This window comes from Erpetoichthys calabaricus, chromosome 5 (genome assembly GCF_900747795.2).
Source record: "Erpetoichthys calabaricus chromosome 5, fErpCal1.3, whole genome shotgun sequence".
Taxonomy (NCBI): domain Eukaryota; kingdom Metazoa; phylum Chordata; class Cladistia; order Polypteriformes; family Polypteridae; genus Erpetoichthys; species Erpetoichthys calabaricus.
Genome location: NC_041398.2, coordinates 6,218,523 through 6,240,033, shown reverse-complemented (window position 1 = coordinate 6,240,033; position 21,511 = coordinate 6,218,523). Strand labels below are relative to the sequence as shown.

The 21,511-nt window shown below is 39.6% G+C and overlaps 4 protein-coding genes and 1 long non-coding RNA gene across 15 annotated transcripts in view; 3 read left to right on the top strand and 2 right to left on the bottom strand.

Annotated features, from left to right (window-relative positions):
• The window catches only part of LOC114652512 (tripartite motif-containing protein 16-like), a 979,029-nt gene that overhangs the window by 250,090 nt on the left and 707,428 nt on the right, over window positions 1–21,511 (bottom strand). The window lies entirely within an intron of this gene.
• Window positions 1–21,511, top strand: part of LOC114641503 (tripartite motif-containing protein 16-like) — a 1,283,323-nt gene that overhangs the window by 711,014 nt on the left and 550,798 nt on the right. The gene's annotated exons all lie outside the window — the stretch shown is intronic.
• The window catches only part of LOC114652539 (tripartite motif-containing protein 16-like), an 837,738-nt gene that overhangs the window by 591,292 nt on the left and 224,935 nt on the right, over window positions 1–21,511 (top strand). The gene's annotated exons all lie outside the window — the stretch shown is intronic.
• Window positions 1–21,511, bottom strand: part of LOC114652524 (tripartite motif-containing protein 16-like) — a 538,688-nt gene that overhangs the window by 426,179 nt on the left and 90,998 nt on the right. The window lies entirely within an intron of this gene.
• LOC114652557 (uncharacterized) lies at window positions 13,263–15,315 on the top strand. The gene is made up of 5 exons (XR_003716349.2): window positions 13,263–13,499; window positions 13,571–13,691; window positions 13,797–13,866; window positions 13,977–14,144; window positions 14,732–15,315. It is a non-coding gene; the product is annotated as an uncharacterized LOC114652557 (long non-coding RNA).

The window sequence follows — 21,511 nt, the reverse complement described above, 5'->3', positions numbered from 1 at the left end:
ACTCCTTTTCTTTGTTTCAATAAATTCCATTATTGCAGACTCACTTGAGAATTTTTGCAAGTTATCTGACCTGATGTTATGTTTATAGTCCAAGGTGTATAGTTGTAATAGATAGGGTGACAAGCCTGTTCCTTGTGGTGCTACAGTGGTCTGCTGGACAGAGAGGCCACTATCCAGGAAACCACAGGCTCATCCAGCTGAGTTTACCACTTAACAGGGTTGACTGGATGGTATTATATATTAAAGATGGCGCCGACTGTTGAGGCACGCCGTCAGCCACTCTGGCTTTTGTGTTTCTTGTTACTCCTGCTTTTTTCTCGGCTTACTTACTCCTGTGATGCTCTTCCTGACTCGATCATTCGTTATGATCGCTTCACCCTTTTGGCTCTTCGAACGAGTGCGGGGGTTTCTCGACATTTGACTCCGGAGTTCAGTCAAACCTTTGGCCGACTGTTTGAGGAAGTCCCAGCCTTCCTCGTCACTGTCCACGGCTTGGCCGGTCGCCGATGGAAACGCCGCCGCCGTGGGAAGCGTGGAGGCACCAGGGCTCGGCTCCGAGCCTCCCGGATCCTCTCTAGGAACAACTCTCCTGGCTCCCAACATGAGTCAATGCTCCCGAAATGCCTCTTGCCCTCGGATGCTCCGGTACACTTCCCTGCCTCGCTCCGTCACCGCCGCCGGGGAGTGAACTTTAACAACCTACGCCGCATCACGACAATGTCAGCCGCCACGGCTGGTGTGTCTTTGTTAACGTCGTCCCAGCCGGTTCGTTTTTCACATCCCCGGCTGGATTTATTTTGTGGAATGAATTCTAAGCTGCGTAAAGTGGATTTTAATGTTCTGCGTCCTGTACAGAGATTTACTTCACAGTCATTGGTTAAATTTGAACTATTTAACTCTCAATCTATCAGCAATAAATCCATACTTATTGAAGAACACATCAGGGAAAAAGGACTTGACTTCATGTGTCTGACAGAAACCTGGCACCAGTCAGAGGTTTACTCTGCCTTAAATGAAGCCTGTCCACTTGGCTACAGTTACTTGGAGGCAGCTCGCAGCACTGGGCGTGGTGGTGGAATAGCTGTTATCCACCGTCAGGACCTGGGGTTGACCCCTATCTCGATACCTGCAATATCTTCCTGTGAGTGCCTTGCATTTAAATGTAAGCCCCCGTTTCCCCTGACTGTTCTCCTTATCTATCGACCTCCAAAACCCAATTCTGCCTTTTTTCCGGAAATTACTGATCTTCTCACAACACTCTGTGCTACTTCTGCCAACATCATAATCTTAGGAGATATAAATATTCATGTTGACAATCCCACAGGTTATCTCACTGCTGATTTCCTTGAGCTGCTAGATTCTCTCAACCTACAACAACATGTTGATGTTCCCACACATTCTAGGGGTCACACTCTTGACTTGGTCATTTCAAACTGTGCCCCAATCAGGAATCTACAGGTATTTGATCTTGGTATTTCAGACCACAAAGTTGTGTCATTGGAGCTGCCCTTTTTCTCCTCCCGTATCAAACCAAAACGACAGATCTACTTCAGAAATCTGAAGAATATCAATGTGGATGCCTTGGCCTTGGACCTTACATTTCTCTCCTCTGACTTTATCAGCTCCCTCTCTGTTGCTGACCTTGTGGATTTTTACAACCAGTCCCTGAGCAGTCTCCTGGACTTCCACGCCCCTTTAACATCTAGGTCCGTCTCATTCTCGTGCTCAACACCTTGGTATACCTGCGAGCTGCGAAAAATGAAGGCGGCTGGGCGTGTCCTTGAGCGGCGGCTCAAGGCCTCTGGGCTGACTGTCCATAAACAGGCTTACAGAGAACACATGAGAGCGTATGCAGAAGCTCTGAAGGTTGCACGGTCCAAGTTTTATTCCACCATCATCAGAAATGGCTCCAGCAACCCTAAAAAACTTTTTTCAACCATAAATCATCTTGTCAAACCTCCTTTACCTGCCCATTCTGAGACCACTGATGACAGATGCAACATATATATCAACTTTTTTAAACAAAAAGTTGATAATATCCGTTTACACCTCTCTACCAAGGATATCTTGCCCTTCCCAACTGTTGACTCATTGTCTGAGACCGTCCATCCTCTTTGCTCTTTCTCTGTTGCCACACGGGAAGAGGTGGAGGATGTCATCAGGAAAATGAAACCGTCTACTAGTTCCCTGGACCCTTTCCCCTCACCCTTGCTGAGGGCCAACATTTCTGCCATCTCTCCACTTATCACCAGGATAATAAATCAGTCCCTCCTGGCTGGCCATATTCCTTCTGCACTAAAAACTGCTGTCATCAGACCTCTACTGAAAAAATCCACCTTGGATCCTGAAGTTCTCTCCAATTATAGGCCCATCTCCAATCTTCCATTTCTCTCCAAAGTCCTGGAAAAAATAGTTGCAGCACAACTTCACGATCATCTCAAACTGAACAATCTGTTTGAAAAGTTTCAGTCTGGTTTTCGCCCTGGCCATAGCACTGAAACAGCCCTGGTCAGGGTCACCAATGATCTTCTGATGACGGCAGATACTGGTTCACCTTCACTACTTATCCTCCTTGACCTGACAGCTGCTTTTGACACAATAGACCATAACATCCTTCTTCACCGCCTGCAATACACTATTGGACTCTCAGGAATTGTTCTAAATTGGTTTACATCATACCTGACTGGCAGAACTGAGCATGTCGCCCTTGGCAGCGCAAAGTCCCACACCCACAACGTCGCCTGTGGTGTTCCACAGGGCTCTGTGCTGGGCCCTATCCTTTTTACTATCTACATGCTCCCCCTTGGAACTGTCATTGGCAGACATGGTTTATCGTTCCATTGCTATGCCGATGACACTCAGCTTTACCTCAGGACTACTCCCACCTCCTCTACTGCTCCTCTGCCAACATCTACATTGTCTACCTGCCTGGAGGAGATAGAGGCTTGGATGAGGCTCAATTTTCTTCAGTTGAACAGATCCAAAACAGAAGCCATCTTAGTTGGTACATCACATCATCTTCGCTCTTCTACCATCACCAGTATTACTTTCTCTGGCCAAAATATTCCTCTTTCCACATCTGTTACTAATTTGGGTGTTAGAATGGACTCCCAACTTACTTTTGACACCCACATCAAATATCTCTGTAAGTCATCTTTTTACCATCTCAAGAACATCGCCAAACTCCGCCCATTACTCACCCTGGCAGATGCAGAGAAGCTCGTCCATGCCTTTGTCTCTTCCAGGCTGGATTACTGTAATGCACTCCTCATTGGGATTCCTGGCAAGAGTATCCAGAGACTCCAGTATATTCAGAACAGCGCTGCCAGGATCCTGATGAGGGTGCGAAAGTATGATCACATCACCCCAATCCTGAAAACCCTTCACTGGCTCCCTGTTTCATTCAGAATAGAGTACAAGGTCTCCCTTCTTACCCATCAGTGCATTTATGGACATGCCCCTCTTTATCTACAGGAACTCCTTACCCCCCATAACTCCTTACGTTCCCTCCGCTCTGTACTCACTAACACTCTTCAAGTCCCCAGAACTAAGCTCAGCAGCATGGGTGACAGGGCGTTTTCATCGGTGGCGCCGAGGCTGTGGAATGCCCTCCCTGATTACCTGAGAGCCCCACAGTCGACTGAGGCCTTTAAGCGAAACCTAAAAACTCATCTTTTTAGAAAGTCATTTTGTTAAAGTATTTTATAGACTCTTCTGTTCTTTTTTTTTTTATTTTATTATTCTATTTTTACTCTGTAGCACTTTGGGATTGCTAAAATATAAAGTGCAATATAAATAAAATTTATTATTTATTATTTATTATTAATGTGTAGTTTTACTGTTGTGATCACACATATGTTTAATATTGATTTAGGTGTGAAATCAGACACATTTTCAAATGTTTTACATGCCTACTGGACTCTCACCATCATACATCAGGTGGAATTATCAGTCAGGGTGTTCTAAGTGTTCTTATTACACCACTAAATCATCTCTGATTTCTAATGGAGTGCATAATTCATTAATTAACGTGAGGACAGCTATACTGTAATACAATATTGAAATTTAACAATTTTATAAATACCCTAAAGTTCATTCTGAAGAACACTATTAACTGACATGTGACTGTAATGTATTTTTATATGAGGTATGAGATCTTTAAAATAAAAAGTGATCAGAGAACAAAGAACCTCAGCCCACTCGACTGTCCATGGATAACACTGGTGTCCCATCTTGGGCTGTTTCATTTCTTACACCAGTCTGACCAGGATGGGCTCGAGCTCCATACTATCCATATGTGCACAATCAATTTTATAAAGCAGATGAATGGATTTCTCTCTTATATTACATTAATAAATCCCTTAACTCTTTTTACTTCATTTGTTTCCATTAGACATTAAACCCCCCTCACCTGTTTTTCTTCTCTTTTCATTTCCAGTGTGACCATTTTATGAACTTAATGTCCACTCACCTCACACATCAAGCAGATGCACATCTCTCCTGCGGTGCAAAATATCCAGACATTTCTGATGTTTCTCACAGAATTTCTCCTTCAGATTTCCATCAGAATCGGTTAGCTTTTGGCCCTTCCAGGTGTCAACTTCAAACTGAATGTCACCCTTTGTTCCTCCCTCTTCTTAAAATATGTATTAACCACAGCCATGCCGATCCTTTTGCAAAATCCACTATCATCTGACCTTTTCCATTCCTCTCCTTGACACCATACCTACCCATCACTTCCTCATCTCCTCTGTTCCCTTTACCAACATATCTATTAAAATCCACTTCAATTACCACTTTCTGTCCCTTGGGTACACTGTCCACCACTTTAATCAACTCACTCCAAAAATCATTTTTCTCATCCATTGCACACCCAACTTGCGGCGCATATGCACTAACAACATTCATCATCACACTTTCAATTTCCAGCTTCATAATCACCTCTCTGTCTGACACTCTTTTCACATCCAAAACACTCTTGACATACTGTTCCTTCAGAATAAACCCTTCCTCATTTCTCATTCCATCAACACCATGCTATAACAATTTGAATCCATTTCTGATCAACCTGGCCTTACTCCCCTTCCCTCTCCATCACATCAGCTAACTTTCACCACTTACCAGTCATACTGCCAAAAGTCAAAGTTCCTACCCTTAGTTCCACTCTCTTTACCTTCCTCCTCTCTTCCTGCCTACAGACACGTCTCCACCCTATTCTTCTCCTTCTTCAGCCAACAGAAGCCTAATTTCTGCCAACACTCACGTGGCTAACAGTACTGGTCATGGTCGTCCCGGGCCTCGACCAATCTGGTATGGAAATCTGTATTGTTGTCTGCAAATCGAGCTGGCAAAAGTAATGCATGTGCACAAGCCTGTCACCACTGTGACTCCACCCAGAATTTTGCATATTTTAAAATGCAAATCAATATAAAATATAAAATTCCCCTTTCATTGTTTGGTTAAAACGTAATGGCAAAAGCACATGAAAAAAAGAATTTTAGCAAATGCAAAGTGGAGGCAAGGAAAAATGTAGTATTTGTTGGCTTAAGCAGTGGTATAAACAACAAAAGGAAGTTGATTGAGTGACATAGAGTGATGGAGACACTCAAAAGTTCAAGTTCAGAAAGTCACACAGTGCTGAAAATAAAAAAAGAAGTGGTCAGATGTTAAAGCCATTGTGAAAAGGCAAGTTGTAGCCCACCATCTGGGTGTCATATGGAGGAGTATTAGGGTACATCCATCCACTCATTATCGAACCCGCTATATCCTAACTACAGGGTCACGAGGGTCTGCTGGAGTCAATCCCAGCCAACACAGGGCACAAGGCAGGAAGCAAACCCCAGGCAGAGCGCCAGCCCACCACAGGGCACAAAGACACACACACACACACTAGGGACAATGTAGAATCGCCAATGCACCTAACCGGCATGTCTTTGGACTGTGGGAGGAAACCGGAACACCTGGAGGAAAGCCATGCAGACACGGGGAGAACCCAGGTCTCCTTACTGAGAGGCAGCAGTGCTACCACTGCGCCACCGTGCCGCTATTAGGGTACAGAGAAAAGAAAAACAAAATGGACTAAGTAAAAATAAAGATCGAAATGTCCACTTTAATCTTGTAGTTTATTTTGTTATTAAAGTCGATTGTTGTAAACGTAATCTTAAATTAAATGTTTAATTTACTAGAGTTTCTCGGATCTCATGGTAACTAAAGTAGCACATTAAATGCTTTGTATTCTCTGTGTTCTTGTATGTATTCTATGTGTGTGAATCACTACATGCTTTTAAACAGACTTTCATCCAGGGTCACCATACGTGACCCTGGATGAAATAATTTATTGCAGCAGTACTGTCTCTTTCAAACATATTAACACCCAATTCCTGACCTTCCTTTTCTTTCAACATGTAACCAATCGCCACACAATAAGCTGTTTAATAAATGTCAGACCATATGTAAGCTTAGAACTCCGATTCTTCAAAGGAACATTGAAATATCTTCGTAATACATGTTTAATTATTCGAGCCATCTCCCCTTCCAGGGTCACTCCAGCCCTAGCAAGCAAACAGCACGAGGCAAGATCAATCCCTGTACTGGGTGCCAGATCATTGCTACCGTTGCACCACTGCGCTAACACATTTAATTATTAACCACGTACATCAATTAAATTAAGTTAAAATGCATTTGTATAATGTAATATGCATACTTTGCTGCATTTCATCTTAATAATGATGTCAAGAGCTCCAAGAAAATAGCAATTGGAAATCTAAATCGACTTAGAAGCCAGTCATCATCATCTGTAAATATGTGATCTCTTCTATTGAATTGAATTCCTTTATTGTTATTGTATGGCACAATGAGATTCAATATGGAAATCCTCCATAAACTTATTTTTCTATAAAATGTAAAAATAATGAAAACAGTAATAATACAATAAAAAACAATGAAAAATATACATGTACATACTGTATAGTGCAAATGGTTCATAAAGTGTCTCTTGTTGTGCAGTATTATAAGTTTGGTGCAAGTTTACAGTGAGATAATTGTACTTATAAATATAAATAGTTCTAAGGAGCACTTGATGGACTGACTGAGTGTGTTTGTAGCTCTTGGGATGAAACTGTTTTTGAGCCTTGAGGTTCATGCAGGAAAGGATCTGAATCATGTACAGTATAATGCCGTGCATAGAATTGACACTACAATATGGCATACAGACAAAAATAGAAATGTGTGTATGCACAAAAAAATCCAGATGCATAAAACTGTGCATGCTAAGGTCTACACACTTCCTGTTTATTAATCCCAATGAACGTGAAATTTAACACACGTGCATGCACCTACAGCCACATCCCAACTCCTCCTGGAATTTTGCAAAAGAGTGAAAAACTATGATAAAAAACAAAAATAACATGAGCGTGTAGCTGTAGGTGTGTTTAAGAAAGGTCAGGCTTAAAAGTTCATGAAGATGAACAGGCCATGAGAATAATAAAAGTGTAAAAGGTAACTTTGAAATGTCTAATCCATGGAAGATAAATCACAATAAAACTGGCAATATGTTGGAAACACGAGATCTAACCACACAATGTAATCATAAAGAAAACAAATCAATGTCAGTTATGTGGAGGAACACATAAATATGATGTGACTGTAAAATGAAACCTAGCTAAGGCCCAGGGGTGAGGATGAGGAGAACAGAAATGGATACCAAAGATTTAGAAATGACAGTGTGTGTTGGTGGTCTACAATTAAATTAAGGAAGGACTTGAACAACTGACTGCTTGAAATCTGAACCTATAGTGAGGGTACATGGGTTTGACTAATGAGTATCAAGGGTACAGGCCTGACATTAGGAATGGGCTACAGACCACCAAATACAGATGAGGTGTCAACAGGCATAAACAGCTTTAAATGGCTGAGGCCCCACTTACTGTACGTCTCTGAACTTATCTGCACATTCACACCGAGTGCACATTAAGATCTCATGATTTCAGTCTTCTAAACAGTCCAAGGATTAATAAAACAACAAAGGGGGTTTGAGCTTTACGCTGTGGGGTCTCAAATCTGTGGACTGATCTGCCTACTCATATAAGAGATGCCACTTGACTCTCAGGCTGAGGACTCACCACTTTAGCCTGGCATAGCTGGTAGGGCTGACTGTTAGCTGTGCTTATTATGTCTCTGTTAGTCATTTGTATAAAAGTGTTAGCTAATATAATCATCATGAACTCTTACTAAACCTTCTCTATTCTGTTTCTCTTCTCATTTCAGTATTCTGCTGTTCCACTTCTCCACTGCCAAGCTGTTTAGTAGCCCATGACTAAGACACCTGAGGTATCAGGAGCCTTGGAATTGAAGAGTTAAAGGACTGACGTGTCAGTGTCTCTGACTTTATGTCATATAAATGGCCATGAACCCTCCACAGGTTTATTTTCTCCAGGGATGCTGATGATTGGAGTTTCTGATTTCTTCTTCTCTTTTGTTACCTGGCCATGTCTCAATGATGATATTAATGGATATCTCTTGTTTGATCCTTTTATGTTACTCATTTGAAGTTGTTTTGTTAATTGTGTTTTTAAACTAATCTTTACTTTTATGTGTGTACCTGTTGTAGTTTGTAAAGTTTGTAGTTGTGTTTAAATATCAACCTGCCTCCAATGATCTGAGCTTGCAGCGATGCACACAATTCAGTACTGCACATTGATAAAACATCTACAAGTTTTTAGTAATTTGAAAAAAGAAAATTTACAGATGATATGATAGTAATTGCAGAGTTTACTTATCCAAATATTAAAAGGGAAACCTTATAAAATATGACACACAGACAGAGTTCATCGGTGTAATTTCTGGCTGTTTATTAACACAAAATGTTTAAATACCAAAGCGATAAGAAGCCGCCTATCCAAAGTCTTTATTGTGTAATAATCAGAACAGAATTCAGGGGTAAAGGTCCACTATCTGCTCGGATCAAAAGATAAGAAGCCTCACATTGTGTAGACTGAAAGGTGTAAAGAAAGCTGAAAACTGATCTAAAAGCAGACAAATTGGTAAAAATAATAATAATAATATACAGCTGAGGGGTGGGGGTTGGGGGGGGCAGGTTTAAAAACAAGGCAGGAAAAGTCTGTAAACACAGAAGCATTATGGAATTTTACAAAAGCTGGAATGTGGATGAACAATGTTGGGTGTGGATCTGCGATAAAGCGCACCAGAGCAGCATGAAGGCTTTTTTTACAGCACACTTCCTTATGATGCCTTTTATATCTGACTGCTTCTATAAATGAACAAGTAAAGGTTCAATAGCAACTACTAAAAGCATTGGTGATAATGGACGTCCCTGTCTGGTTACACATTCTAAACTCAAATAGTCACAATGGATCTTTTTTATACAAACCAAGACTTCTGAACTGCTGTACGGTAACTTAATCCATACACAAACATTGACACCAAATTCATATTTGAACACTTAAGTACACAAGTATCCTCATTCAACTCTGTCAAAAGCTTCTTCCTCATCCAAACATGACAGAACCATTAGAAACTCAGACACTTTTGGGTAAATGTATTAAATTAAACAACTGCTGAAAATATTAAACCAGATGTTAACCTTTGGGGCACCTAAGGAATTGATGTATTCAAAAAACCCAAATGAACTAACAGTCAAAAAATAGAATGAAAATCAGATCCTCCACCGTGGTCCATCTATTAGTGAAGTGATTCACATAAAATTATAAAACAGAAGAGCAGCCCATAAATACAACAAAATGCTGCTTGCTTGGAGTAAAGCTCTGTTGATTCATAACATTTTACTGAGAGCAGAGTCAGATGGTAAGAATTTACTGCACACTGGCCTGGAAAATTAGAATCCTTTGACTTCATAAATGATCAAATGTCAGTCAATCAAGTGGAGCAGTTTATGTGATGAGCTACACATGACATCTAAATATGTGGGTGAATCTTCTGAGGTGCTGATATTCAAGTGAAACAAAGGGACGTGAATGTGACTGAGAAAATAAAACTGAATTTAAAAACAAAATGCTAACTTTTACCAGTACCATAAAAAGACCTGGGAATCGAACCCACAACCTCTTCATTATGAGACAGCAGTTCTTAACGCTGCACCAACCAAGCAGACATATCTACTTTGCACCCTAAGCCAATTTCTTTTTCTTCAGTTATATTCTTTAATAAAAGTGCACTTGTTTTGTTATACTTGTACCTTTTGTGAAAGTACTTATTTGATATTTGGAATTTCAGTCTTCACACATTATACACTTCATGTACAGCTTTTGTCAATTATTACTAAAACATGAAAAACATTTTTAATTTTTACTAATGTGTTCAATAATTCCTGCCTCACATTTCCTGTCATCCTATGCTTACACAGATCGTTGTAGACATGGAACTCACCTGAAATGTATGTGTTCCAGATAACAATATATTACTTACCCAATACATTCCAGGCACCTCACACTCAGATAAACAGCCTTGAGCTCTGAGAATCTTCTGTACTACTATAGCTGTGTCGGTGGTGGGTGTTGGGATAGCAGGATGGCTGCTGCTTGTGCTGATCGACACATTTACAACACAAAAGATGCTGATGGAGAGGTGCAAAGAGATTTAAGGTGACTCAGGATTACAAGTTTTGTTATAGGCTTCAGGGATTCTACTGTTAATGTGCGCTCCATTTTGTAAGTAATGATAAGTTCAGATAAGAAAGCCGGACCTTGGCCATTTAAGGCTTTACAGTATATGTTAAAAGTAGGATTTTGAAATCTGCCCTAAACTTAACCGGGAGCCAGTGTAAGGATTTAAGAACTGGAGTTATGTGTTTGTATTTTCTTGTTCTTGTAATAATCCTTGCAGCAGCATTTTGGATTAACTGGAAGCTGTATAAAGTACAATTTGAACATCCAGTGATCACAGCATTGCAGCAGTCAATCCTACTAGAATGGAAGGTGGGGAGAAGTTATAAAGTACAATACCTTATAAACAGTGGTAAGTCTGTGAGATATGAAGCATTCTGACAAAAGCTACATATTAATAATACAAAAGTGGAAGGACAAAACAATATGTTATAGTAATAGTGATATAATTTAAACGTGAAGTGTAGGATGTGTGAAGCCCAATTTTCCAAGAAACACTTTCACTAAGGTGTAACAAAACAAGTATGCTTTTGTTCAAGAATAAAACTGAAGAAAAGGAAATTGCTCAATCGACATGTTACTGAAGCCCAACTATCAATCGGGACAAAGTAAGACATTTGCATACGTGTGAGTTTGCACATTTGCTGTCACAGTGGTAATGCTGCTCCATCACGGATAAGCTACCGTTTAGCAATGCCGTGGTAATAGGTTCAGATCTCATGACTTCTCTGTACTCAGTGCTTTGAGTAGTGAGCTTCTATTATTATTATTATTATTATTATTATTATTATTATTATTATTATTACATAACAAAAACATGCATCTGATGCGAGTCTCTAAAATCCTGTGTAAATTTATGGTTCCTGTAAACAATGTTACTTTTCCTCGCACATGGATATTCACATGAACATGTCATTTGAATGATTTTTTAATTCAGTTTTTTTCTAGGATTCTTGAATAAAATAATTGTTCAAACGACATGTTGATGTGAATGTCCATGTGCAAGGAAAAGTAACATCCAGACAGTGCAGGGTCTGTTTGCTCAACAAGATACCAAGAAGAAATGAGTGAGTTGTGTTTGAATGTCTGCTTTTATCCCTTCAGCGCTAACTTTTACAAGTACCATAAATTTACACCAGCCGTTTCAGAGTCAAATCAAATGTTTGTTTTTATTATATATTGTAATAGTAGCAATAATAGCAGAACAGCCTCAAATTAAATGTATGTTTTAATCCTATACTATAATAGCAGCTCACTACTCAAAACAGTAAATGTGAGGAGAACCTGGGATTGAACCTGCAAGAAAAAGATGGTGCAGTGAGAGTAACAATGCTAAAGCAGTTATGGTATTTGGAATACTATGGCTATTCCCTGGACCATTATATTGTTACAGGTTAATTACAATCAGATGCATTACACTAATAAACAATATGCAGTTAGTTTCAGTGTATTTACTGTATAAAGCCGCATCAGGAATGTGGATCTAAGAAAGAAAGGGTAACCAAACAGGAACAGTAGTGCTGCTTTGACGCTGGGTGCCAGCAGTCTGCAAAACCGAGTGGAGAACTTGCGTACGACAGGATATGAACTACCGTGGAAATGTGCATCGCTTTACGCCAAGTTAAGGTTTTATACATCGCGATTTAAGCGTGGAAACATTCGCAGGTAACATTTTTGTGCTTATACACCGTTTATGCATGAGGCCCCAGGTTTCTAGCCAACAGTGAAGGGAACCCTTAATCTTGGTAAGGGGCCAGATACAACTAAATTCTGACATTTTCTTTTAGCTTTGGTGCATAAAGCGAAGAAGTTCTTCTTCAATACCTCAGATTGCTGTGAATAAATATCATTAGTGTCACCATGCAGCAATAAGACAGATACTTCATCATTGGTGATACGATCCAATTGGGCCTCTACGTCAGAAATCTTCACCCCTGGGTGAACATTACGTAACTGCTGCTTCAACATTATTTGGAATTCTGTCATTCTACACTATGGAATTATGAGCACTATGTTGTTCTCTGTATACACAGGCGCACTATGGGATGCTAAGAATCTGTTCTGGGTCCGAATTGGTGACCTGGGTGCTGAGGGACTATATTTTGGCTTCTTAGACTCCCGTTTCACTGTTACCCACTTGCCCTGTGGCTGAATGGTGCTGCTGACTTTAGCTGTGCACTGTCTACAGTGGGACCTCAAGAGACTGAAGCCAAATCAGAAGTAATAGAATTGTCTAAATAAACCGAATCAATCCAATTTTCGGTTTGCCTAAATGCTATCAACTTCCTAATGCATTCCTCCAATTTGTATATTTTCCCGACCAACTCTACACTAACTAAACACTTTTGACAGGTGAAGCTGTCTACACTGTCAGACAGAAAACCTGAACTGTACATGCTGCAGGATACATAATATATAAATGTGCCCTCTAAGGACAGAGAACAGATGGAACTTGAGTTTAGTGCTGATATCATGTACAATGTACAGTACATGTTGTCACAAAGAAATATCTTTCTTGTAGACCAGGGAGTTCACTGATTGACAACACAAAATTTGGGTCACTTATGCATTAATCAAAATAATCTGCCTGCCTTTGCCTGAATACTCCTTGTGTAGTCTGACTGTGATGGTTCTTAGTCATTCTTTTCCATTACTAGAATGATGTGTGAGTTACAAAAAGAGATCAAGCAAACCTTACTGTGAGTGACACCAAGCCTTCCTGAGGAGCCACTCAATCAGTCAGTTGAGAAACGTGTAGGCTGAGGAGTAGAAGATTTAATGTACGTGAAAGAAGAGGACATCTTAAGAGTTCATACAATCTGTCTAGTGCCAAACTGCTCAGCGCCTGGAAAGATCCTGGTAAGTCAGACAATAAGCTAATTATGTTGTGCTGCGACACTCCTGAGCTGATATTTCATTACATCTTTCAGAACAAAGAAGCAGCATTTTGGTTCAGTAATTAGTTTGATCTAGGTCTCCTCAAAATTCACCGCAAATGAGCTCCTCAGGCTCCTCAGTAAGAAAATGGATGGACTCACGCTTCAAGCAGATGTGAGTTAAATATTTTTTGAAACTCATATGTATGATTTCATCAATGACTCGTATGTTGTAATGTCTACTTGAATGTTGTGTCATTTTTTTTTTCTTTTACTTCAGGCATTTGCCACTTCAGCAGATGTCCAAGGAACACTCACCTTGCCTGACAGTCCTTGAATTTTAATTCTTGGTATGCAGACATAATAGTGCAGATATCTCATTGTACCTGATAAAAGTTTCTAATGTTTCAGAGTACTCTTTACAGAGTAATGAATGTCATTTTGTAATTTTTATTTTCAGGTCAAACTCTAAGCAACCAGCAGTGGATGGTGAGCATTGAAGGTCACGTTGTATGTGAGGGAACACAACTCAGCTTTGTCTGTGGCCATGCTGCTGTGTTTGCTTCATGTTAGAATTTCAACTTCCAATATAGGAAGAGACTGCAAGCACCCTTGATTTTGTTCAAAGGTAAAATATTGGCTTATTTTCCATACATACATTTTCATTATCTTACACTTCCATCAGACTTTATTACACACTGCCTGTAAAACGTTTCCACCTTCCTTTTAGACATACAGTAAGCGTATTCTCCTTCTCATACCCTATTAATTGTGAATTTCCCATTGGGATTAATAAAGTATCTATCTATCTATCTATCTATCTATCTATCTATCTATCTATCTATCTATCTATCTATCTATCTATCTATCTATCTATCTATCTATCTATCTATCTATCTATCTATCTATCTATCTATCTATCTAAATGTTTGTGACACACTATTAACCACCCTGACACACACCATGATATTTTTTCTGTAAATTAAATTGGTTAAAAGTAAATATTGGCAAATTCAGTCATGTACTTGAATCTTTTTAAGAGAATGTAAATTGTTGAGAGTGCAGGAACTAAGGAATTGTGTTGAAGATGTGTTATGGCTTCACTTTCCCACATGAACCTCAAGAGGAACCTTTGCAGTCATGACAAAGAGAATGATTTTTTTTTATTTTATAAATAATTAAGTAGATGTGTTTTTCTTTCATTTTGCCATTTAGATGATTTATTGACATCAACCCTGAACAAATGTCCAAGGTCAATCAAGGAAAAGCAACATCCAAGAAGACTAGCCAGGTAGTCCATAACAAGAAGAACTCAGTAAACCCTCATTTTTCTTATCCACTTTGTAAGATAATGGACTTTGAACGGAATTTGGTCCGAGTTCATCCAAGACCACTTTGTTCACTTTTAATTTTGACAGTTTAGGCAATTTTTGTCTAACATGGTGTTCATATTCTATTTTAATGTGAAAGTCAACATTGGTGCTACTTTTAAATTTAGTACTGAATGCTGCACTGTGTTTATTGCCAGTGTTTCCCACCTCTGTTGCAACCATTTGTGTTTATCTGAAATAATGAAAGACTGCTAACAATTGAAAAACTTGTAATGTAAAAAGCTAATCAAGATCTTAAAAATAAATGTTTATTGGAATGTTTCAAATGAAAGAAGCATTATTTGTTTAAATTAATCTGTTAGTAAATATTGCAATATAATGTCCTTATCAATGCTGTGCTGACACTATAAAATGGTATTCACAGCATAAGCAATGTAAAAATACAATACATAACTGTAGAAAATACAGTTTTAAAACTAACATTTTCTAATGCCATTTTACAGTAAAATTTTCCTTGTGATTTGTCAGTAAAATACTGGCAGCAGAGTCGCCAGCCACTTAGTGTACTTTTACAGTGAAGCTGCTGTTATTAACATTTACAGTATTACACTAATTTCATAATACAGTATTGTATAATAATATTACAGTATCATACTGTATTATGAAATTAGTGTAATACTGTAAATGTTAACTACAGCAGCTTCACTGCAAAAGTACAGTAAGTGGCTGGCAACTCAGCTGCCAGTATTTTACTGTAAAATTACAACAAAAAATTTTACAGTGTACATCATATAGTATACATCTATAAATATGATTTTTCGTCTTCATTAGTAGAATACAACAATGATACTCTCATGTTAATTAAACCAATTTACCGTGCATATGTCAAACATCATATATTGTCTCCATCGGCTGCACTAAGAACAGTAGTAGTAGTTCAGGTGTGTGGAGCTCGTTAATTACTCCATTAGGTGGCTCAATGATATCATAACTCTCAGTGAAGACCCCAGAGGGTCGCGTCGTTGATCCTCCTCTTGTGGACCGACAGCAAGCGAATCGAGCTATCAAGGGAGGGTGGGCCGCTGTAGTCGGCCAGGGGGCACACATCCCTAATTATATTGTGTATGTAAAGAGTTTCACTGTAAAACGTAATAAGCTTCATATTTGAGTGTTTGGAGACCCTGGTGTCGTACTGAATTTGTATTGTAGATAAACATCACATAAAGTACTGTCCAGCATGCTTAACCCTCATCCTACCGAGTGAGGTCTTTGGGGACCCCAGAGGTATATACTTTGTCACACCTCACAGTTGCTTTTCTATCATTCCTATTTTTATGATTTTGTCAATCAGTTTGTTCCTAATAATGTCAAATCATAGTTTTCTATTTCTGCTTTGATTATTGCTTTTTAAAAATCCAAATGTCAAAAGCACCCAAAAGCCCCCAGTCAAAAGCCCCCAATCCCGCCTATGCAGTTTTAATAAATGTAACAATTTACTCAGCCACTGTTTGTGAAGGGTCCTCAGTTGGAGTGTCACACATTGTCATCGGTGTAGTGACACTCTGTTAGTCATTCAGAAGCAGACGGACACAGCAGCAGCTCGAGATTTCCACAGCTCCTCTGTCCACAACTTGAGAGACTGCTGTTGTGAGGTGAGATAAATTCAGAGTCTGAAATACGATGCATAGCTTCATCATGAAGTGTTAGGTAACTATAACATGTAAAGTTTATGTTCTATTATAACAGATAATAATGTAAAATATGATGAAGACAGGGTGTGAGTGTGGAAATAAAGAAACTGTAATCCGTTTAGAGGCTGCGGTGAGTAAAGACACTTCATTCAGACACAGACAGACGTGTGAGGAGCAGCTTGTTGGTTTGAGAAGCAAGTGCAGTTTCAGACAATTCATCTCATCCAAGGCTGACAAATATGGAATACAAATCAGGTGGAACTGTGATGGAGTGAGCAGCAACCCTCTCAAGGGTGAAATATACCTCGACAGACAGCCTAGGAGGGAATGAGATGTAAATCAAGGGGTCCGTGTAGTGAAAGAGCTTGGGGGACCTTGGCACAAAAGTGGCAGAAATGTCACAGCTGCCAGTTTTTTTACTTCCATTCCCTTAGCTGAAGCCTTACTGGAAAATGGACTGACATATGTGGGCACTCTAAAGGCAAACAAGCCACATATCCCAGAGGAGCTGAAGTCTAACAGAGACAGGGACATCAACAGCTGACATTTTTGCTGTTATGGCCCAATTACCCTTGTGTCATGTTTTCCAACAAAAGGACAAGCGGTGCTGGTGCTGTCCTCCAAGTACCCTGACATCAAGGGTGAAGGTGAAAAGCAAAATTCAGAGAACATACTACACTATAATGCAACCAAAAGTGGTGTGGATAATCTGGATCATCTGGACAAAACGTTCACATGTAGAAGTAAAACACACAGAAGGCTGATGGCATTATTTATGAACATGGTGGATGTTGCGGCCATCACTGCCTTCACAGACTGGAAGTCATCAGAAGGTGGCAGACATTGCTGAATCTTCCTGAGACAGCTATGGCTACGCCTTGGTCATGTCACCCATGAAAAGGAGAGCTGAAACTCCACCATTACAAGACCAGTCAAAGAGGTATGAGCCTCAGGGGAGAGAGTATAATAATAATAATAATAATAATGTATTTTTTTCTTTAGATGACATTATTTATCACTGTAAAAAATAATGTATTAAAGTACTTAAAAAAATAAGGAAACAAATTACAAACAATATTTTTGAGTAGATTTCATGTACTGCACTATTAAGTAAACTTAATTGATCAATTTACTCAAATTTACCTAAAATAAACGAGTTTGATTAAATATAAGTAGTGGCATAAATATTTTTATCTAACTCCGATTTTCATGTGAATTACTAAAAAAAAATGAGTAATAATGCAACGCTGGACAGTAATGACTGTATAACAAATAAATGCTAAAATTCCAAATATCTTAATTTATTTGAACATACACAGATAGTCACAACAACGGAGTTATATTTTCAAAAGTAAACATTTGAAAATTAAATTAAATATCTGATGATAATTTTACTGAATTACTGACATTCAAATATCAATGCAAATTTTCTTTTATTTTTAACTTACACACAAAGTATCTCTCAATCAAGTAATGTCCTAACAATGAGAGGTAAACGGGAAGGAAACGTAGAGTGAAATGAGTGAAATCCTGCGGAAGATGGCGCTCTTCACACGTCCTGCATTTACACCAACATTTCCCGTTAAATGAATGGCCGTCTTTTCTACCACTTTCAGTATGCGATAGCGAAAATCCTGAAATAAAAAAGGACGTAGGAAATCAAACATTGCTAAATAAATCAGAGTGTTAAAAATTAACCAGAAAATACATGACCTATGCAGAACACTAATTAAATAAGAAGTCAAATAAAACTGTGACGGTTAGGCAAACGTCTTTTTATGTTGTTTACAGGTCATAGTTTTGGACAAACGTCATATCCTTCTCAAACTTACCTCAAAGTGTCATTTTCTTTTTCTGTGTAAAATAGTAGCTTTAAACGATTATATATATATATATATATATATATATATATATATATATATATATATATATATATATATCCATCCATCCATCCATCCATCCATCCTCTTCCGCTTATCCGAGGTCGGGTCGCGGGGGCAGCAGCTTGAGCAGAGATGCCCACACTTCCCTCTCCCCGGCCACTTCTTCTAGCTCTTCCGGGAGAATCCCAAGGCGTTCCCAGGCCAGTCGAGAGACATAGTCCCTCCAGCGTGTCCTGGGTCTTCCCCTGGGCCTCCTCCCGTTTGGACGTGCCCAAGAACACCTCACCAGGGAGGCGTCCAGGAGGCATCCTGATCAGATGCCCGAGCCACCTCATCTGACTCCTCTCGATGCGGAGGAGCAGCGGCTCTACTCTGAGCCCCTCCCGGATGACTGAGCTTCTCACCCCATCTTTAAGGGAAAGCCCAGACACCCTGCGGAGGAAACACATTTCAGCCGCTTGTATTCGCGATCTCGTTCTTTCGGTCACTACCCATAGCTCATGACCATAGGTGAGGGTAGGAACATAGATCGACTGGTAAATTGAGAGCTTCGCCTTGCGGCTCAGCTCCTTTTTCATCACGACAGACCGATGCAGAGCCCGAATGACTGTGGACGCCGCACCGATCTGCCTGTGGATCTCACGCTCCATTCTTCCCTCACTCGTGAACAAGATCCCGAGATACTTGAACTCCTCCACTTGGGGCAGGATCTCGCTACCAACCCTGAGAGGGCACTCCACCCTTTTCCGGCTGAGGACCATGGTCTCGGATTTGGAGGTGCTGATTCTCATCCCAGCCGCTTCACACTCAGCTGTGAACCGATCCAGAGAGAGCTGAAGATCACGGCCTGATGAAGCAAACAGGACAACATCATCTGCAAAAAGCAGTGACCCAATCCTGAGCCCACCAAACCGGACCCCCTCAACGCCCTGGCTGCGCCTATTATAAAATATAACTAGAGAGTTAAGTGTCAGAGAGACTCTCACAATATCGATCTCAATGCCTTCGAGTGTGTTAAGTCTTCACAAAGACTCCTTTACCTGCTCAGGTCTGCTCAGCGCTTCGACCGCCTTGACGGTTCATTAGCCAGTGCGCATGTCTGCTCGGTTTTTCGACTCTTCATTCATTGAGCTCCGTTTGAAGAACATGAGCCGTCAGCAGAGTTCAAAAACTCGACAGAATTGACAGGCGAAATTAATGTTTGTGGATGATCAATACATGTTAAATGATTGTGCCCGATAATACTTAGTGGCAAAAAATAAAATTATAAATTATACATCATACAAATGGCGACTTTTAGAATGCATAATGCTGCAGAGAAGAGCTTTAGTTATACGGGGGACGACACCTCTCTCACTTTAATACTCACTTCTCATTAATATCCCTTCTTTGCTTCTTGCAACGTTTACATGCAACTCTCATTTTTCTTCAGAACTGTATGTCATATAGTATACATCTTTATACATATTTTAGATACATAGAATTCACAATGACATTTTTTTGTATTCATAGGAGAATACAGTGATACTCTCATGTCACTGTCACCAATTTAACATACATACATAATGAACATACTTTGTGGTAGCGTTGACACCCCAAGGCATGCGTGTGTTCAGGTCCCTCGTCCATCGAGTGTGAATTGTTACCCCAAAGATTCTGTTTTTCTGTTTTTATTTTTTTAACAGTACATTCCTTAGTGGACCGACAACGAGCAAAGTGAGTAGTTTATAAACATTTCTGCTTTCAATAAAAAATCATATATTTAGTTATTTATCTTTTATGTTAGTCCGCTGAAAAGTGCTAAAGTACCCAATGTGGCCTTCGTGGCGAAAAGTTTGGAGACCCCTGTACTAAACGGCAGCTCAAACAGCACTTAACAGTAAATAGTCTAACAACTCAATATAAGACAATGAAACGAAGAGGCCGCGCCGCCGACAGTGAAGGCTCACGTGGTCCAGCTGCGTGTTTGGAAGGCGCTGATTGGCTGAAACTGTTTATAGCGAATTGTCCCAAGATGGAAGTGCCGTATAGCGATCAGAAACGAAAAGACACATTTAGGCATACTGGACAGTAGTTTATGTTATGTCAATACAAATTCAATACAATACCAGGGTCTCCAAACACTCAAATATGAAGCTTATTACGTTTTACAGTGAAACTCTTTACATATACAATATAATTAGGGGAGTGTGCCAATTCTTCCGCGGCCGCACTTTAGAGACCCCTGGTTTAGTACAATAGGTTGCTTACTTAGCTCTTAATTCGATATTGAAATGAACACACAAGCCTCCTAAATTAGTTATTGAAATGTCTACGTTTACAGTATCCGTTTTAGGAAGTCGTAATTTTTACTTGTTCCCGTTATTATGAATTATAATTCCTCAGTGTCACATATTATTCGTTACTACTCACGAGTCCCGCTTCATTGAGATTCTGTTTTATATTCTGTATATGCAACATTTTAAAGGGAGCTTTTATTGAACTGACTATAGCAGACTTGTCATCTTCTTAAAATGACTTTATTTATATGATATTGACAGCTAATCATAAGGTCAGAAATCAAGGAGGCTGTGAGTTTCATGGACTGCGCTGTTTCTTTGTTTTCGTGACATCGCGTCAGTAGAGAGTGCGTGACGTTAACAATGCATTGTGTCCTAAATGACAGCGCACACGCTTAGTGATAAAAGGCCAATGTGTCTCAGTTTGTTCATTAATATATTTGACAGTGTATTTTAATCAGAATTATTATAAACATATTACCCATATGCATTTCCCATGTAGATATGTAAAGTTTGGTGGGAATAAATAAAAGAGTAACAACACATATAATAGTTATGTTGCATTGTTCATGATTAACAAAACTCTTCGTTCATCTGAGATGTTCTCATTTGTATTTTTACGTTTGGCAATGGAATGCTTCAGTGTACAGTCGATTTATTGCACTTCTGAAGGTGTACATTGTCGGTATTCTCCATTGCATTTGCCCCACAGTGTAACACGTGCCAATGTAAGTGAGGGGCGGCAGACGAGCTCACGTAACGGGAGACAAGGCATCTCCTCACCCTGATGCCATGACGGCTCCTCTCATAA